Source organism: Dermacentor silvarum, chromosome 8 (genome assembly GCF_013339745.2).
Source record: "Dermacentor silvarum isolate Dsil-2018 chromosome 8, BIME_Dsil_1.4, whole genome shotgun sequence".
In the NCBI taxonomy this organism is placed as follows: Eukaryota; Metazoa; Arthropoda; class Arachnida; order Ixodida; family Ixodidae; genus Dermacentor; species Dermacentor silvarum.
In genome coordinates this window covers 7,843,411-7,855,146 of record NC_051161.1, presented here as the reverse complement: position 1 = coordinate 7,855,146, position 11,736 = coordinate 7,843,411, and the positions used below count along the sequence as shown (strand labels likewise).

At 49.2% G+C, this 11,736-nt stretch overlaps 1 protein-coding gene across 1 annotated transcript in view; it reads left to right on the top strand.

The window, feature by feature from the left end:
* Nucleotides 1-303: 303 nt before the first annotated feature.
* LOC119460579 (hairy/enhancer-of-split related with YRPW motif protein) overlaps nt 304-11,736 on the top strand; it is a 74,511-nt gene continuing 63,078 nt past the window's right edge. Inside the window, exon 1 of the mRNA XM_049672191.1 lies at nt 304-377. The gene's annotated coding sequence lies outside the window, so the exon portion shown is untranslated. The remainder of the gene's footprint in view (nt 378-11,736) is intronic.

The window sequence follows — 11,736 nt, the reverse complement described above, 5'->3', positions numbered from 1 at the left end:
AACACGTCACGCTATAGTATTGATGCAGAACGTTAGCTGCCGCGAGCATCGAAAAAAAGAAAGTGAAATTAAGTTAACAGACATTGTTTTATTCTTTTAATTCTTTGCCGATAAATGAACTTAAACTTTGCGATTTATTTTTCTTGCGTTACTTAGCGACAGGCCAATGACGCGCCAGATGAATCCGTCATCCGCCAGACACTCCACCGAAGCGAGCGAGGACGGCTGCGCGCGCGATTGAGCGCTCGCCCGCGGTGACCCGTCTGTCTCCTTTTTTTTTTTTTTTTCTTGTAGCCTGGTTTTTTGGGCTCTCCGCGTATTCTTGCGTTCCTTCTGCACTGGGACAAGACATCACTGCACTATTGGACTACGGCAAGGTGAGAAATTTTGTTTCACAGTCTACGACGCAATTAGGCTTACGGTACGGGACCCAGACTTAAGACGCAGTTAGCGAAAAACAGCTCAGCCGTCCAGGCGCAGTTTATTTAAGGTAATGAATGGTGGTGGGACATGTTTCCGACGCTTCCTAGGGGATTATTGTAACTTATTTCGGTTCTGTTGAGGCACACTGCATGGCCGCACAGGGCGCTGTGACGCAGTTAGCGATAGGGAGCGTATACATGCAAATGTATACATGCAAATGTATACATGCAAAAAAGCTTGCATGTAGGCTCCCTAGCTAGCGAGAACCAACTTGGCCGTGGTGCGAAGTCTAGTACATCTTGCTAGAAGTTTGTGCCGCTTTCTCTGACGCCAGACATTACTGAAAAGTAAATTCGTTACTTTTTGGGGTACTTTTAAGACACGCCGGCCGCACAGCGTGCTGTGACGCAGTTAGCGATAAGCAGCTCGGCCGTGGTGACAAAGTTATTGGCGTGTAATGAATCTTAGAGGGACAAGTTTGTGACGTTTTTTGTCGCCCCGCAACAACATATACCTTCTTTGGGCACTCATGCCTATCGAAAACGCGATGGGCGATTGCCAAGAGTGATAACATGGGATTGTCTTGCTCCATGGCGCCGGCAGAACGCGCAAAAGATAACGCCGAGGAACGTATCAGAAACTTGAAATTCGAAAATTCCGTCTTCTAAAGGACTGAAAACAGGCTTTGCACCCACGCATTTGTATTTTAGTGCGAGTGGAAGGCTTACTGTATACTCACATTCTTACAATGTCGTAAGCGGTAAACTGGGAGCACCATGTAAGTATATATACGCTGGCCGAATCGACAGCTAGCTTACGTAAATGCGTTTTTTTTTCTGCTGTCCAGTGCGAATTACGATGGAACGAACTTGCGAAATGGTCGAGGTTAACTAATGCTCACAAAGCTCCTGAAGATAGCATAGTCATTTGTAAGTTTGTTCCTAATTTAAGGTGCTGGCGCACAGAAAGTCTCCGCTCGCGCACGCTAGTTGAAGATTTGGGCGGCTGTACCTATCCCTGTCTCATGTTCCGTTCATAAAATCAGAGAAAAAAAATTGTACCCTTTCCAACAATTGATAGCAAATGTTTGAACAAATCAGGTTCGTTTCTTCTGTTTTCTGTCATTAATGTTTGCTGTTGCTATAGGATACTTATTAGTCACATTGATGAGTGACGACGCATTCGTATAGGCCCAGAGACTTGTTGTTTTTCGCTTAGAAAACAGATGGTTTTAATTGTTTCAGCATGTCAAACTAAGGCGATGCGTAATTGTTCAACAACGCTCCTTGTTTTATTTGCACTGTAGCGTGCTATACCAAGAAGCGCCACTCGCACATTTTGTTACATTTCAGTTTGAGCTTATGGCCAATCGGTGTTCGAGCATAAGCTCACTATACGCCAGTACTACGCTGGGCCAGAAAGATACCGTGCCAGCACCATTACGTTAATCAAATCGGGCAAACAGAAATAATTTATTTGTACAAGATTTCGGAAAAGCATTCGCAAATGCAGCAGGCGCAGCGCCAATCGTGAAATTGCGTTGTTCAACGTAAAGCTGCAGCGGCATTTCCTACGAGAGAGAGTAAACTTTATATAAAAGAGCACACGAGCGAAAGGTATAGCTCCTACGCTGTTCAGTGGGTGGTCCCATCAGTGTAGGAGTCCAGCGGCCTTAGCTGCCCTTCCCGCTCGGTTGACCAGATTGAGCTGGTCCGTCGAGTCGGAGCTGGACAGCACTCCCCCCCTCCCCATTGCCGTGTGGTGGGTTGTGTTATAGGTGTGAGCTGTGGTGTGTTTGCGCAAGCCCATACCATGTGGTAAAGCGGTGCGCCGGAAGCCTGTTACGAGGGTATGCCGACAAGGTGGGATTGCTCATTATTATCTGAGTGAATGAAGCCTGTTGCAAGCCGATGTGCACAGCTGGTGTGCTAGCCTTCCTTCTTGCTGATTATAGCATGGCTAACGCATCGCCAAAGTGCAAGTCTTCCAACTCTCTCGGCAAGCCATGGACATAGCTAATGGTGTGTCTGGAAAAGTTTGGCCTTATTTGATCTTTAACAAAGATGGGGAAAGCTCACCGCTATCGCAGATGCACTCTTACACTCCCTCACATAGTGGAAATCACATAGTTATCATAATAGATTTCACGGCGTACTTTTTACTGTGTTACAAAACACGCGATAAGTTATTTTAACCGAAAACCACGAGAAAAACCGAAACGGACAGTTAGACACACACATATATAAAAAAAAAAAGAAAATTTAACAAGCGCAACCTCCTGCTCGCGTCCTACAAATCAACAGGATGTAGACCTGGCAGCAATCTGATCAGCAGCACATCAACATGGAAGTTGATGTGCTTAGGTTTTCACAGCGCCACGCTGTGAAAACCTCAGCGCACAGATCCACCACCGAAACAGACAAGCATCATGACCGCATCATCGGAGGCATCGCAGATGCGACAACAAGAAAGACATCAACGCCCAAGCCTACTCAATCCAAGGCGAACTCAACGAATACGGTGTTTTGCAAGAAAAGAACATCACCGAACGCACCTTCAGCACCACCTATCAGGACTGCTCCCACCCCAAGGTTTCCTGCGACACCGCTGTGCACGACGACGGAAAAGACTCGGGCACTTTCCTGGAAAACCGGACGCCTGACGAACCGCATAAGGACGGTGCGGTGCAATAGTGGTGAAGGAGGAAGACGAATATTAAAGGCACTGTTCGGGCGACCACGTTTTTTTCCGTCCGCAACATCCTGCTCGCGTCTATATATATATATATATATATATATATATATGTGTGTGTGTGTGTGTGTGTGTGTGTGTGTGTGTGTGTGTGTGTGTGTGTGTGTGTGTGTGTGTGTGTGTGTGTGTGTGTGTGTGTGTGTGTGTGTGTGTGTGTGTACATACAACGCCCACGTTGAAATATGTGTATAAGCGAAGCGTTCGTAACATCGTATGCAGCGAATTAATTGTCGCTATGATTAGCGTAAAATTCATCACGCAGCGCTCCACGGAGATCACGGGCACACGCCGCGTGTCGTTCTCGCCATCTGACAGCTGTCCCGCAAACGACCTGCCAGGAAGCCACCGGGAGCCTCTAACAGAAGAGAACCGCGCCGAAACGAGTCACGATTCCCGGTCTCAAAGCACGCCCCATTTGGGGTAGGGTCAGAACCCCGTGATTTATACGGTGGGCCATTGGTTCACTTGACCAGCGAGAGGTGGCGCGCAAGGAAATCAGGAGCGGCACATTTGCCGGAGCCAGGTCGAAGGGTGGTACGCGCTGTCGAGGAGCGGCCGGATATCGCTAGCCGCACCGCACGGAGGAAACAATATGCGTTATTGTTGGTGGTGTAACGTGGATAGAGAAAGAACAGAGGCGCACAAGCACCAAATACCAACTGTTTAATAACAGTTTCAGATCGATTACGCGACGCACACCTCTATATCATCGTTTAATGACTTTCAGATACATTACGCAATACGCACCTCTGTGACATCGTGACGTACTTTGTTATGAGAATGCCTTTCAAAAATACACACTTATGAAGTATACAACATGATAGACGTATCACTAACGCAGTTGGACCATTCCTTTCGAATATGAAACGCTTGCATCGGTTCCACCGCGGCTTGGTATTTGATTTCGCCAAGAATCATAATTTGACCAACGGATGACCCCTGTAAGCAGGCTTTACAGAGTGTTGGAGAATATACGCGCCATCGCTTTTTTAATCGCGCTCTCAGTCGGTACTCTGCATCTGTTTCACGTTGCTTACGACGCACCAAGTATACTAATGCACAGCAAACCAGACAGCTTCTTTCGGTATGTTTTGCGTCTGATGATGTTTGTACTGAAGCCTGACATCATGTGACAAGGAAGAAAACGAAACTAGCGCCGCGAAGTTCAAGCCGACGTAGGTGGTGGAACTCCTTGCTTTATGTCGCGTGACGCCCCAATCACAAGCTCTCATTCATTCTTTCTTGTAGCGAAATGAAATCAAGTGCGTAGAACATATAACCGGTGGTCTATTAGCAATAACTGAATAGGTATAAAAGGAAGAAAAACTCAGACATCAGAGGGAGAGATAGCTTTTGATAAATTTATTTATTTTGCCCCCTAGCAAATACATCACAAATACCTTATGCCAAAAGTACATCCCCTCCGGACCCGCAAAGCCTCACGGACCGTACGCGGGGTCCTCGAACTCAGCCCTCGATGAGGACTTGAGCGTGGCCGAGGTACGCGCTTCTCTGCGCAAATTGAACAGCCGTTCAGCCCAAGGTCCGGACGGCGTCACCAACAAAACTCTGAGAAACCTAGACGACCCCTCTGTGGAACAGCTCACCGAGTACATTAACGACTGCTGGCGCCAAGGGTCCATTCCCCCATCATGGAAAACGGTCAAAGTAATTCTTATTCCAAAACCTGGCAAGCCATCTAGCCTTGCCAATCTCGGCCCCATCTCGTTAACCTCGTGTGTCGCTAAGGTTATGGAGCATGCACTCCTCTAAACTCTCACCTCGAAGATACGTCCGCATACCCCTGCTCAATCATCGGCTTTAGAGCGCATCTCTCTGCCCAGGACGCCATGCTCCAAGTCGAGCATCAAATCCTCGACGACAAATCCCGACACACGAATGCTATCTTGGCCCTCGATCTCGAGCGCGTCTTCGATAATGTCGTGCACTCTACTATCCTCGAACGCATCTCCCTGCTCATCCTCGGCGAGCGCACCTACAGCTACGTACGAGACTTTCTATCCAACCGAAGGCCGTTCCTCTCGGTTGGAGATATTCAATCGGAGAAATTCACTCTAGGATGCGCGGGAACCCCACAAGGCTCTGTCATTTCCCCAATGCTGTTCAATTTGGTCATGCTCGGATTAGCACAAGAATTACAGAAGCTCGACGGCATAGAGCACACCATCTATGCCGACGACATTACCATCTGGACCACAACGGGCAGCGACGTACAAATTGAAACCGCTCTGCAAGACGCCATCGATGCCGTCGAAAATTATCTCCAAGGAACGGGACTCCGATGTTCCCCCGACAAGTCAGAGCTATTCCTATACCGCCCCACGCTCCGTGGACGCCAACCACTACGATCTACGCATAAACGCCGCTACGAGTAAATCCAACTCCACATGAGGGATGGTGGAACCATACCCGTGGCCTCCACCATCCGGGTTCTCGGCATGACCATCGAAGCCAACGGCACAAACTCAACGGCTATATCCAAGATCCTCCGACAGACGGCCAATACGTCGCGGCTGCTGAAACGGATGACCAAACGGCGACAGGGCATGAAGGAAGAAAGCCTCATCCGCCTTGTTCACTCGTTCATCTGTCACATCACGTACGTCGCCACCTTTCATAATTGGTACAAAGCAGAAACGACTAAATTGGACATATTATATGCTGCGCCTACAAGCTAGCCTTAGGACTGCCAAACAACACCAGCACAGAACTTCTACTCCAATTAGGACTCCATAACACCCTAGACGAACTAATCGAAGCACAGCGTCGGTCTCGTCTGGAGCGTCTCACCCTCACAGAAACGGGCCAGCACATTCTAACTAAACTCGGCATCACCTACCACCGTCCACATGGAGACAAATACCCAATTCCGCGCGACGTACAGACTTGGCTACATGCGGACCCTATCCCCAAAAACATGCACCCGGACTACAATAAAGAACGTCCGAAGGCAAGGGCTGCCTCCCTCATTAAAGCCTATGGCGACACCACAGGCGTCACCTTCGTCGACGCAGCTGAATATCAAGACGGGCACCGCTTCGCCGTGGCTACCACAGTAGGTGGCTCGCTCAAGTATGCCGCCAGCATCGTAACCCAAAACGCCGAGACGGTCGAGGAAGTGGCCATCGCCCTGTCCACCCTCGATCCGGACTGCCACACCATCATGAGCGATTCCCGCATGGCAATCAGCAATTACATCAAAGGTCGTATTTCAGAACAAGCGTTACGCATCCTACACCAAGCCCCTCACTCACCTGAAAAGCAAATCACTCTCGTCTGGTTCCCAGGGCACGCCGGCGACGTACATCCACACCTCACCAACCTCAACGAGGTTGCTCACTCCGTAGCACGAGGCCTTGTCAACCGTGCCGGAGACAGCGCAGGTGCACCCGCGGAACGCGATCGCCTCACCAGCTGCAACGACCTTACTAAATCATTCCATCTCGAAAGAACCTTCCCCATCCCTCATCACAAGCCAAACAAAGCACAGGAACCACCCTTCGCCTGTTACACGCGTACCCCTCACTAACACGTTACCACAGGATCTACCCAGACACCTACCCTAGTAACATTTGCAAGATCTGTAAGACTCAGGCAGCATCGCTTCCCCGCATGCTATGGGAATGTAAAGACCAATATCCGACAAATAATACCGTGACCCTCTCGTCGAGATGGCACGCCGCCCTGCGCAGCTCCCACCTCGACGACCAACTCTGGGCTACCCAGCAAGCCTGTGAGGCTGCGAAGAGGCAAGACCTCGACGTCCCCACGTGGTAGGCCTAGGCCCAGCCAACTAAACTGCTGGTTTAAATAAAAGTTTGTTCCTCCTCCTCCTCCTCCTCTAGCTAAAGACATTAGAGGGAAGTGGGTAGAAATAATACAAATAATGGCAAATAGAAGAAAACGCAGTGATCAATAATAGCAATGAAACATTCAAGTAACGCGATAGGATACAATAGTGCATCGCGAAAACGTTGACCATCTCACGTGTGTCAACGGGAATATAGTTCCACTGATCAGTTGATCTGCGCGGTAAAAAAGAACCAGAACATGTTGTTTTACAGGACGGCATGCCTACTTTATGGCGATGATTAATGCAATGCGACATGTACTGCGGTGACAGAATAAATTCGCTGCGAAGAACGTTACGGTGGTATTTTTGCGAAATAAATTGAGGTGGCAAAATTTTCGTCGAGCTGCACATGATGCCATAATTATCTCTGGCGCCGCTGCGCCGCGCAAATTATCACTGTCGCTGATAGGTTAATGCAAAAGCAGGGCACACGTTAAGTTGCTGTCAAGGGCCAATTAAACACATTCGTACAAAATGCGGTGACCGCTATACTGCCGCTCCAGGGCCGTGAATGCGCCCTGTCAACGCAGCGCTCCGACTTGGGCGGGTCCGGCTTGCCATTTGTCTCCGCAAGAGGGCGCGACACACACGCGGAAAACGCGCGCCCTCAGAGTCGGCGGTTGGTCCAAACAAGCGGCCAATTCCGCGTCCAATTTTGGGGGCAAAGGGCAGAATAATAGGGCCATTCTACGGACCCCATATGCGCACTCCCCGGGTGTGATGAGTACACGTCGCGGCCCATAAAACGGCTCAATCGAGTGTTTCGCGGAAGGCGGGGCTATTCAACGACGCCGTTCGTTTGTGGTCGCGTAGAGTGCCCCTGACTATTTGCCTCAGCTGTTGCGGGCGGCAACATATTTACAACCGCTTCACGGAGTGGCTCGTTGAGGGCAATTACAGGGGCATTACACCCTGTATTTTCACATGTCGGAACTCGACGAAACCAACTGTGGCTGCAAATCGGCCAATAATGCATAGAAAAGAACATATTCTCCTATCAGTTAGCAAAATATTGGCTTATGTCCGATTGAACCTACCGCCGGCGTACAGGGGCAGCTTGAGCCAACTGTACGTTTGTTTTTCCTAGTTGCCTGCAAAAAACTTCAAGCGCCAAACTTCAAACCGGCCGTGCAGCAAGGTGCCGAGACGCAGATTACCGGCCTCCGAGGGCCCAAGCGGTGACCGGAGCATGGCTTTCCCGCACTATCGCTCTTCTTGCAGAAAAGCCCGCTTTCATACATGACAGAACAAAAGAAAACTTGGGGACAGGCTCGCGAGACTTTCCTTGCCTAAAACAGCTTTGCGGTTAGTATAAATTCGTGTAATAAATAATAAAAAAATACATCATCGGGTTTTACGTGCCTAAACCATGACCTAATTATGAGGCACGCCGAAATAGAGAACTCCGGATTAATTTTGACCACCTGGGGTTCTTTAACGTGCACCCAATGCACGGTACACGGGCATTTCGCCCTCATCGGAATGCCGCCGCCTCGCCCGGGATTTGATCCCGCTTTTTAATGCTAGCTAACCACATACCATTAATACAGGCAGGAAGGCGAAAATTTAGATTAGAATTTATTTCCTCACTTTTGAATGACAAGCTAGCATTAAATCTATCTCCGTATTTATCATCCTTAACTAGCAGGTCCACCCGACACCACCAACAAAACACGCTAACGCCATATTTGCTCGCATTGACCTGTTTAATTTTTTTTATTGCGATAGCAATTATATGGACACTCCAAAGCAGATTTCTGCCGTCGGCGTCGCCGTCGCCGTGAGGTTCCGTATGACGTCAATGAAGATGAAATCGTCGCCGCGCGCCGCCGAACGCTGTATGTGCGAGTGAAAGGGCGCGAGGGACGCGCGCTTTCACGGGGAGTGAACGCACGGCGGAGAACAAACGCGCGTTCTGTGCCGTGCTCCCTTAAGGGCTGCAGAAGTAGGCGTCTCTTTCCTCCTTTACAATCACCATATATGTAGAGCAAACGCACCTTCTTCTGACGCACGAAAGGCCGTGGGGGGGGGGGGGGGGGGGGGGCAGGGAAGGGAGGCGACGTTTAGCTGCGGCACCAAGTGCCTATTTATATCAGAGGCTCCGGCAACAGTCACCAACGCCGCACGCATTTTGTGCGAACGCGGGCAAAACGCCGACGGCGTCGACAACAGTGCTGTGTGTTGCCGGTGCTGCTGCATGTCCAAGTTTGTACAGCGGATAAAACTACTATCCTTACTCCGTATAGCTCTCTACTAAGTTGCTATCGCAATTGATGCTTCGCCTTTCGGGTGAAACTGCGACAACTTTTTTTTATTTCGCAAGGGCCATTCGTGAATGGGATTGATTTACTGAAGCAAGGGATCAGACTGCGAATAAACATTTTTGAGCCTGCATCGTTGTTGTTCTTTTGTTGCTGTTTTTTTTTTCTACTTTGTTTGTTTTGCTACTGTTTGTGCTACACGTTGTCATAGTATCGCGTCAAGGGGCACCGAATGGAATGCGTTTTCCGTTATGTGAAAGCATGTGTCAACGCCATGGAAGCAGATGCGGCGCACTTGTTGCAGCCGGGATGAGCACGCTGTTGGGCGCCCACTCAGGCACGCTGCACCACAGCACACACAGAATGGACGTTGACGCGAGGGAAGCGTGTATTTTGCTGTTCAGCGTGCGTATCTTAACGACGTATCTTAACGTGAAACATGCCAAAACCAACGATATACGTCGGATCCTGGCTACGGCGACCGCATTTCGATGGAGGTGAAATGCAAAAACGCCCGTGCGCTTGCGTTGTAGCGCACGTTAATGAAGCCCAGGCGGTCAAAATTAATCGGGAGCCCTCCACTATACGGCGTGCCTCATAATCAGAACTGGTTTTGGCACGTAAAACCCGAGAAAGCAGAAGATATACGTTGGACGCATGCACATCCTTAAAAAACTGTCACGTCCTTGTAACGTACGCATCTGTAAAAGAAAGTTGAAATGATACGTCAGACGCACCTTTAGCCACAGCTTTTATTTTATTCCTTCATCTTATTCATTTGACTGTCAACGCACTTTTGCGGAAGCTGCTGTACTTTCGGATTGATTTGACGTCACTTCATGCTATCATCTTTCACCAACTGAATTTATTGTTTGGGAGAAGCCGGCGGTAACATAGTCGCCAGCATTTGCAGTTGTATCAAAATAAGTAGAATGACAAATCACGCGTGCCTTCTGCCTTAAACTTCACTTGCGTTTCAACATCGGTTCGTGATGTTAGCACCACATGCTGCGTGTAGAAAACGTTCGATCTACGTCACACAGTATTCCAGGCCGGCGCTCACATCACGAGATCACCACGGGTTGCTGCAGATCTACGCGTGCGACATTTACAAACAAGATCAACTATGCTGTAAACCCGCATTTGCAAGTGCAACTTTGCACGACACCTATATGGCCCAGCAGCTCTAATTAGTAAGCGGACGTTTTCCCATTTTCCGCCCCCAGCGCATCGTGGCGGTAGCCTTGTATACGCAGGACGCCACTGAGCACCACAGCAACTTCGGCTGCAATCCAAAGAGTCACCGGTGCGCGGTAGGACTTGCCGTATATATATATGGTGCCAAGTACACTGGCTCTTACTGAAGCCCTTCGGCAAGGAAGTGGACGCCAACACCACGAGCACGTAAGCGCTGTAGAAGGAGGCTGTTCAAGGACGCCGGCTCGACCACCGACGTCACACGCCGTCCGAACGTGAGCGCGTTGTGGGGAAACGAGAGTGGTGCCTATTCCCACGTAGAACATGTGCCTCTCGTTGCCAAGCGTACCACGTACCGACTATTCGCCGTTGTCACTTGACAGGCCCTGGGGAGCGGTCGATTACCTGCCTTCAGGAGCACGTGCGCTTCATTGCATTGCACATATTCCAACCTAATGGCGACGCAGTCACGGTTCAAACGAAGTACTATATATGCCGGGGCTTGTCTCTTATGAATTGTTTCATCACGAGACCTGCATCTACATTTTCTACGTCATAAGACTATCAAACTGTGCTCGTGTCCATCGATTGCGAAAATGACTACGCCACGATTATCGTGGCCAGCTGCCTGGCGGGATAGCTAGCTTTATCAATGAGAAGAGGATTCATTGCGGTCGAGCGATCATGAAAGAAAATATCAAACTAACCGAGATTTGCGAAGTAACAAAAAAGGTTGTAGGCTTATAGGGGGTAGAAACGGTTGGCGATGTCACCTAGCAAGTCTTCGTGACGTAACGGATTTTGACACCGCTCACTTGGAACTAGTTAATCATGTATTGATAACGAAGGATTGCGTTGCATTGCAGAGGAACCAAGGCTTTCGTAAATAACGTTTGCCTTGTTGCATGAATGCGAAAGTATGTCGAAACCCGTGATGGCCCACTGACGTAAAGGCGCTGCGGTTTGGGCGGAATTCAAGAAAGGAAAGCTTGTCTTCCGTTTTCGTCACTAGTATAACCAGCAGTGTCCCGCAAAATAAATGCAAATATATTTTTCAAAGAATGCTTTACCTGGATAAATTGATGCAGTGTCGCTCTTTAGTGTGCCATGATTATCCTTTGATGACTTTCTCAGCATTCTTAGATTAGAAATAAGGATGTTTGTCAGCGGGGAACCACATGAGTGCCGAACTTCCTTCTCGCACGCGCAACGAACCGCTGTAGCGGTCAC